The sequence below is a fragment of the Caloenas nicobarica genome, chromosome 9 (assembly GCF_036013445.1).
Source record: "Caloenas nicobarica isolate bCalNic1 chromosome 9, bCalNic1.hap1, whole genome shotgun sequence".
NCBI lineage: Eukaryota > Metazoa > Chordata > Aves > Columbiformes > Columbidae > Caloenas > Caloenas nicobarica.
In genome coordinates this window covers 7,851,005-7,858,086 of record NC_088253.1, presented here as the reverse complement: position 1 = coordinate 7,858,086, position 7,082 = coordinate 7,851,005, and positions in this window count along the sequence as shown.

Below are 7,082 nucleotides of genomic sequence, written 5' to 3'. Positions count from 1 at the left end.
TCAAGAGCCCTGAATTGCACATGTGCAAATAGTCAGGCCAGGATCCCTTGAGCTGTGACACAAGGTTCAAGGAATGCCAGCTGTCAAGTCCTCGCTGCATCTCTGGGGTTCCCTTGAGTAGCAGCAAAGCAGTTTTTGGACAGATTTTCTGCTGTCTTTTAGGAGTGAGTTATTATGATCTGATTTTTTTTGCCTCAGTCTTTTATTTCACCCTCTGTAAATTCTGGGCAAGCTCACTGCCTGCTGTCTTTTTTTCTCTCCTTTTGAAGTCTCTGCCTTTGTTCCTGCTGAGCTAACAGAAAGAAGAATGGCCCCCGTGACTCCTGTAAACATGTTGCCATCTTCCTGTTACTTCTGCTGGCAAGGCATTTCTGGGGTAGGCCTCAGAGCACAGGCCTTTTTGTCATGATGTAAACACTACATTTGCCAGCGTTTACCAGCTCTTGTGTCCTTGATTATCACATTATGTGTAATTTTTGCAACCATTGCCATATTGATTCAACTCAAGATATCACACAGACACATTTCCATATTCAATTCAAACCAATCTTGATATTTCTTTTACCGATCTCTGTGCTGTTCTGGCAGATGGGAGTGGCTTCACACTTCACTAAAAACCTTTCTGTCTTATTCTTCTCCAGGGAAAGTCTGCTAAGCACGTAAATACTATTCCTCTGCAAGCCTGGGCTCTTTAGATAACGGTCCTTCAGCCAATGGATCAGGTAGTATATGTGAGTTATTTCTTTTGTTGTCTCCGTTTTGGAGATCAGGAGTATTCACATTCAAAACCAAAATCAAGTTCTTTGCCTTTGTAAGGTTGTTTAAGTATGCACAGCAGATTTCTGTTTTGTTGAAACTACTGCTAAAAGCAGTACGGCACCTTTTTCACTTATATATGAGGTGAAAAAATTCATTATCCGTACCACAGAGACCAGTTTGTTACCACTGAAGAGAATTTTTTAAATTTGCATAATCAGTCTTCTAAGAAAATACTCTTATTTCCAAAAACCTCACCAGAAATAAACTATATTAAACACCAGAAACTACTATATCAATACCATTATCTTTGTTTAAGACTCCTTGAGAGTTTGCACTGGCTACTTGACAAAAACCATGAATTGGATATGAGTTTGCACACTGGTTATTTAAAAGAAACAATCCTTTCCAGAAATCTAATATTTACTTAAACATCTTTTATTTGATTGAACAGAATTCTCTTGTTTGCTTCCGATCTTTGCCATTTAAGTAGTGTTTGTTTTGGCTCAAATACACCCAAACACAACTGTGCTGAGCTAGACACAGTGGTAGAAAAACAGCAAGTTTCAAAGAAAGATATGAAGACAACCAAAATGTTGGCACAGATCTTCACCATAGGCAGAAGCCCATGTCAGCACTTTCCCCATTGTTAATCGGAAAAGGAATTTACCAAGTTCAGAATATGTTAACAGAATCATCACCAGTCATATCATTCAGAAACATGCTGTTTTAACTTCACCACCTCACAGGATTTTACCAGCCATCCTAATTTTTGCTTTTGAGTTTGCACCAATACAAATTATCCCTGAGACCCTGAATCCAACCTTGATGAAAATGAGAACAGTGAAATACAGACACTTGCAGAAGCCTCTTAGACAATAAAAGATTTAAGATACTTATTGTCATGTATACAAAAAATAATATTTGTGTCAATTTGCAGTGCTTTGCTTTAATCGTCTTCCTTGTTACAGAGTGTATAGACAGCATCTGCTGCCCATTTCATTTTTTCCTGCAGACTTCAGTATGACATATCTTGAGTTCCCCAAAATTCTCCTTGTCTTTGGAAAATGTTATAATACAGATCTGTGATGTTTCTTTACTTCCGACCCCCAAACATCACAGACCAGCCCAAGTATTCAGCTTTAAATAAGTTATGTTCATATTCACAATTTTGAACTCGTGCCCAAGGCTGTGAAGGAATCAACGTGTGAGAAGTCAGGCCTACCCAGAAACCTGCAAAAGCCTTTGCATTGGTAAAAACTGACAGATACAGAGGCATTAGGAACTCAGGAAGACTAGAGTGATACATTTTGGTTTAGTTTGCCACAAGCAGTCCAATTACATAAAGTTCACATTCAGAACAGCACACTTGTTCAGTTTTAAACTTCATTAGAGAATACAGATTTTTTTTTAAGCAGCTGGGCTTTTTTTTCCCTCTAAATAATTCTTCTCTCTGTAACACAAGGATTTCCAGTGCTCCTTGACAAAACAGATTTACCCTGTTAAGTTTTCCTATATCAGCAGTAATCCTGGCCATGGATTTATTTTGAAAAAGCAGCACTAATAAAATTGTACAACACCAATATGATCATTCTTCAGTGTCTACAGATCAAGATAATTGTTATGTTTTTTTTTTAAACAAATAACCCTTAAAACTCAACTCAGGAGGCAAAAAGCAAGTTTAATCCCTTCTCAAGAGTGGTTTGAGGCCCAGCTGAAGCCAGTCATACCTGTACAATGTATTTTGGTTTTCACACAGTTGTGAGTGGCCTGTAATAATACCTACACTTTGCAGCTGACCTGAAAGGTGGCCAGTCCTAAACATGTGTTTTTCCTAAGAGTTGACGGTGCATTGGAAGGAGGCACTTGTTTTTTTCTTTGTAAATATCAACACTGGGTTATGTAACAGTATTTCTTCAGAGTAAAACTTTAAATTTAGAAGATTACATAAATATAGCAGGCATTCTGTTCCATTTATAGGCCAGTTTTGTTAAATTAGACAGAGGAGAGTTCCACTTCTGGACTGCCTGAAGAGGGTATTGATTTCTTACCTTTAGCAAAGATTTTTTTTTAAAATCCACTGTTGGGCAGGTTAGCAGACTTTTTAGAAAGTCACTGCACTTGTTAAACACTTGTTAAACTCTAGCTATGCTTGCATGTAAGTGCAGCAGCATTGTCCCAGAACACAATGTGACGTGCACGTGAACCAGGGCTGCACAGATGCTTTCCCTTCCTTTCCCTTCTCCCATTTCCTCAGCACTTCACATTGTTCCCCAGGCTGCTGCTCACTAGCGTTAGGACAGTAAAGAAGCCTTGAGATCGGTTCCTCAGTTTCATTCAGGCTAAATTTGGTTACAGTGCAGAACAGAGCCAGAAAGAAGGGAAGTGGGCAGGTGGATAGTGGGCGTACAGAAATGCAGGTTTACATGAGTATCAACCTAGAACATCAGAGCTCACCATTCGCCAAGGTGGGATATCCACAATTAACAGATCCTGTCATCTCTCCTATCTTCAAACCTTTAAGCTGTATAATAGAGATCATATGACCTTTTGGCTCATGTTTTGCTAAAGCAAATCAATTTGTCCTTGTAAACCATCCACCCATAAACCATAAACCTTCATAGCAAATTGTGAGAATCTAGTGACTAACAAGCTGAATTGCAGAATTCCTACTCGGTCAAAGATAATTTTCTTAGAATCTGGGAGTAAGAAATTCTTAGCAAAAATGCTGGGACTTAAGGTATTGTGAGTTTTATGTAAGATTTACTCAGAGCTGGTGCTCTGGGTTGGACCAGTGAAAAATTTTGAAATTGAAGCTAGGGAAAATATAGAATTAAAAAAAAAAAAAAAGTAATAAAAGGGACCACAGGAAGACGGAAAGGAGAGATACAATTTTGTGTAGGATGAATATATGAGGGAAACAGTTGAAAATATAATGTATGTTGTGACGAAAACTGAGTAGGTTGAACCCTCAGGGACAGCTTATGTCTTGCACAAGTTCCCATAAATTACAACAACTTCCCAGCACATTGCGTGCGTGGTAGAACCTGACATTTTTTGCAGTGCAGAGAAACTGTTTGCACTCTCTGAGGAAGAAAGCTAACAAGGTGGTTTTGATCTGCAGACAAGATACATTTTCAGGTGAAGAGAAGCTTTAGAGAAAAAACAGAATTCAGCATGCTGTTATTGTAAGGCTAACACATTTTACAAGACTGTAAGAGTGGCAAAGGCGGAGTGACATACTTGTCAAGGGAAGCAAGAGAAATCTTGTCATCTGGCATGAGTCAAAACAGCAGCATTTCAGGATTCTAGCCCACATATAATGAAAAGGCAGGGAGACTACTATTCATCTGTTTAATAAGCAATTTCATCCAGCAATTTCATCCATATAAGCAATTTCATCCATACCTTATGTGGTATCCCAGCTGGGCAGGGTGCCAGCAAAGTTGCTGAGAAATACAGGGCTTAGGAAATCTGCTAGCGCAGAGTTACTTCTGAGAAGGCAGAGCGCTGCTACTACTAAATCCAGCTGATTACTGACAAAAGCGAATCCATTTCTGGAAACACGAGTGTATCCAGAAGAACTGAAACTGATGTCAGTCATTTAGTAATTTATTGAGGGGAATGTTGGTCATTATCTAGTCTCGTAAAGGTTTCACTCACTCATTTTCAGTGCTGAATTTTTCAAACACCAAATGATGGAAAAACATCTGACTCTGATCATAGCTGTTGAGAGACTTCACTTCAGCCTATAAGAAACAGCCTGAGAGTTCCTCTTTAGTGGGTGTATTAGAAAATGAACTGATGAGAGTTTAACTGAGTTTAAGGGGTATGTATTTTTTTTTTTTCTTAATTTTGTAATTATGGCTCTTTGGATCTGAAACATGTATGCAATCCCACTAAAAGATGCATCTATAAAGCAAACAGTCTTCTGACATGTGGAGATGTAATGTACATAGACCATCTACTTATTTTCTATCCTTTAAATCCAAATTATCATATGAAAATCACAGAATCACAGAATCACAGAATGTTAGGGATTGGAAGGGACCTCAAAAGATCATCTAGTCCAATCCCCCTGCCAGAGCAGGAAAACTTAGGTGAGGTTACACAGGAAGGCGTCCAGGCGGGTTTTGAATGTCTCCAGAGAAGGAGAATCCACAACCCCCCTGGGCAGCCTGTTCCAGTGCTCTGTCACCCTCACTGAGAAGAAGTTTCTTCTCACATTTAAGTGGAACCTCTTGTGTTCCAGCTTGAACCCATTACCCCTTGTCTTACTGTTGGTTGTCACTGAGAAGAGCCTAGCTCCATCCTCGTGACACCCACCCTTTATATATTTATAAACATTAATGAGGTCACCCCTCAGTCTCCTCTTCTGCAAGCTAAAGAGACCCAGCTCCCTCAGCCTTTCCTCATAAGGGAGATGCTCCACTCCCTTAATCATCTTTGTGGCCCTGCACTGGACTCTCTCCAGCAGTTCCCTGTCCTTCTTGAACTGAGGGGCCCAGAACTGGACACAATATTCCAGATGAGGTCTCACCAGGGCAGAGTAGAGGGGAAGGAGAACCTCTCTGGACCTACTAACCACCCCCCTTCTAATACACCCCAGGATGCCATTGGCCTTCTTGGCCACAAGGGCACAGTGCTGGCTCATGGTCATCCTGCTGTCCACCAGGACCCCCAGGTCTCTTTCCCCTACACTGCTCTCTAATAGGTCATTCCCCAACCTGTACTGGAACCTGGGGTTGTTCCTGCCCAGATGCAAGACTCTACATTTCCCCTTGTTATATTTCATTAAATTTTTCCCTGCCCAACTCTCTAGCCTGTCCAGATCTCGCTGGATGGCAGCACAGCCTTCTGGCGTGTCAGCCACTCCTCCCAGCTTGGTGTCATCAGCAAACTTGCTGATAGTACACTCAATTCCCTCATCCAAGTCATTGATGAATATATTGAACAGTATTGGTCCCAGAACTGACCCTTGAGGCACTCCACTAGATACAGGCCTCCAACCAGACTCCGCCCCATTGATCACAACTCTCTGGCTTCTCTCCTTCAGCCAGTTTGCAGTCCACCTCACTACCCGATCATCCAGTCCACACTTCCTCAGTTTTGCCGTGAGGATGCTGTGGGAGACGGTGTCAAATGCTTTGCTGAAGTCAAGGTAGACCACATCCACTGCTCTGCCATCGTCAATCCACCTTGTTACGTCTTCATAAAAGGCTATGAGGTTGGTCAAACACGACTTCCCCTTGGTGAAGCCATGTTGACTGTCCCTGATGACCCTCTTATCCTTGATATGTCTTAAGATGGCACCAAGGATAAGGTGTTCCATCACTTTCCCAGGGATGGAGGTGAGGCTGACCGGTCTATAGTTGCCCGGGTCCTCCTTCTTGCCCTTTTTGAAGACCGGAGTGACATTTGCTTTCCTCCAGTCCTCAGGCACCTCTCCCGTTTCCCAAGACTTGGCAAAGATGATGGAGAGCGGTCCAGCAATGACTTCAGCCAGCTCCCTCAGCACCCGCGGGTGCATCCCATCTGGACCCATGGATTTATGGATGTCCAGATTGCTTAATTGCTCCCTAACCCAGTCCTCATCAACTGAGGCAGACTCCTCCATTGCCCTGCCTTCCTCTGGGGCCTCAGGGGTACGGGGCTCCTCAGGACAGCCTCCGGCAGAGTAGACAGAGACAAAGAAGGCATTCAGTAATTCTGCCTTCTCTGTATCTTCTGTCACCAGGGCACCCACCCCGTTCATCAGTGGGCCTACATTGCCTCTGGTGTTAGTTTTATCTGCCATGTATTTGAAGAACCTCTTCCTGTTGTCCTTGACCCCTCTCGCCAGGTTTAACTCTAAGGAGGCCTTAGCTTTCCTAGTTGCCTCCCTACATCCTCTGACAATAGCCTTATATTCTTCCCAAGTGGCCAGCCCCTCCTTCCATGATTTGTAAACCCTCCTCTTCCACTTGAGTTTGCCCAGCAGTTCCCTGTTTAACCACGCAGGTCTCCTGGCTCCCTTCCTTGACTTCCTGCGCGTCGGGATGCACTGATCTTGAGCTTGGTAGAAGCAGTCCCTGAAAGTTAACCAACTATCTTGGGCGCCTTTACCTTCAAGCAGCCTTGCCCACGGGATTCCCTCCAGCAACTGTTTGAAAAGGCCAAAGTCGGCCCTGCTGAAGTCCAGGGTTGCAATTCTGCTCGGTATTCTGCTCCCACCACAGGAGATTCTGAACTCCACCATCTCATGGTCACTGCAACCAAGGCAGCCCCCCACCTTTACTGCTTCGACCAGACCCTCCTTGTTAGCGAGGACGAGATCCAGCAGCGCA